Here is a 2,050-nt window from a genome sequence, read left to right on the forward strand (position 1 = left end):
ACATCATTGAAAGGTGAGGAACGCAGCACATGTGGCCTCAAGCCATAGGACAGTCATCACCAAGGGGCTGGCAGTGAGGCAGGCAGGAGGAGCCTCACAACAGAGGGCACATAGAATAAAAAAGTTGAGGAATCCAGCAGTTGGAACCTCCCAGCAGGCGGCTCAGAGCACCGATGATAAGGGATCCTTGCCGGAGTGAACTCACAGCAGAGGGCCCACATCTTGGTACTGTGAGCAAGCCAGCCGTTTTGACCTCAGAGCAGAAGGCCCATATCGCCATGGGGATGGGAACCTGGCAAGAGTGTCCTCACTCACTTGGCGCACATCAGAAAATGTGGGGAGCCCAGCAGTTATGGCCTAAGGCAAGAGGGCCCTCATCACCGAGGGGAGGAGGATCCCAGCACACTCCAACTGCCACCAGAGGGCCCACGTCGCCAAGGTGACGTGTGCCAGACAGGCATGACTGACCTCACAGCAGAGGGCCCACCTCACAGAAGGGTGAGGAACCCAGCCAGGATCAGACTCTCACCTGAGGGCCCACATCAGCAAGGGGATGGGAACCAGTCAGGACTGTCTTCCCTCCAGTGGGGTCACATCATCGAAAGGTGCGGAACCCAGCACATGTGGCCTCAAATCAGAGGACACATATCACAAAGGGAATGGGAGTGAGGCAGGCAGGAGTAGCCTAAAAACAGAGGGCCCAAAGAATAAGAAAGGTGAGGAATCCAGCAGTTGGAACCTCCCAGCAGGCGGCCCAGAGCACAGAAGCTATGGGATGCAGGCAGGAGTGAACTAATACCAGAGAGCCCACATCATGAAACTGTGAGCAACCCAGGCTTTGGGACCTCAGAGCAGAAGGCCCACATCCCAATGGGGATGTGAACCTGGCTGGAGTGTCCTCGCACCACTGGGCGCACATCACAAAATGTGGGGAGCCCAGCAGTTAGGGCCTGACGCCAGAGGGCCCTCATCACCCAGGAGAGGAGGCTCCCAGCAGGCTCCAAGTGCCACCAGAGGGCTCATGTCCACAAGGCGAGGTGAGCAAGCCAGGCAGGAGTGACCTCACAGCAGACGGCCCACCTCACAGATGGGTGAGGAACCCAGCCAGGATCAGACTCTCAACAGAGGGCCCACATCACCAAGGGGATGTGAACCAGGCAGGAGTCTCCTAAGACCATTGGTCCCACATCATCGAAAGGTGAGGAACCCAGCACATGTGGCCTCAAACCAGACGACACACATCACGAAGGGGCTGGGAGTGAGGCAGGCAGGAGGATCCTCACAACAGAGGGCCCAAAAAATTAAAAAAGTGAGGAATCCAGCAGTTGGAACCTCCCAGCAGGCGGCCAAGAGCACAGAGGCTATGGGATCCAGGCCTCTGTGAACACCAGAGAGCCCACATCATGAAAATGTGAACAACCCAGCCGTTGGGACCTCAGAGCAGAAGGCCCACATCTCCATGGAGATGGGATCCTAAGAGGAGTGCCAAAGCATCACTGGGCTCACGAAGAAAAGTTGGTGAGCCCAGCAGTTAGGGCCTGACGCAAGAGGGCCCTCATCACCGGGGGGAGGAGATTCCCAGCACGCTCCAACTGCCACCACACGGCTGACTTCACCAAGGCAATGTGTGCCAGCCATGCAGGAGTGACCTATCAGCAGAGGGTCTCCCTCACAGGTGGGTGAGGAACAAAGCCAGGAACAGACTCTCACCAGGGGGTCCACATAACCACGTGGATGAGAACCAGGCAGGAGTGTCCTCACACTAGTGGGGCCACATCATCGAAAGGTGAGGAAACCAGAAAAGGTGGCCACAAACCAGAGGACCCACATCACCAAGGGGTTGAGAGTGAGGTAGGTGTCTGGACGGGCATATTTAACACTCATTTCCCACCAGGAAGAGAAATTAACCAAAGGCTCAGCGTGCCCTGCCAGAAGCAGATTAGGGCCTGAAGCAGTCTTGCGGGTTTGCGGCCAGCTCACAAGAAAGCGAGTTGAAGAAAGGAGCTCAGGGGCCCTGTAATTCACAAACCTGGAGAGTTATAAATGACAG

Source organism: Leucopleurus acutus, assembly GCF_964270905.1.
Source record: "Leucopleurus acutus genome assembly, chromosome: 4".
Lineage (NCBI taxonomy): Eukaryota > Metazoa > Chordata > Mammalia > Artiodactyla > Delphinidae > Leucopleurus > Leucopleurus acutus.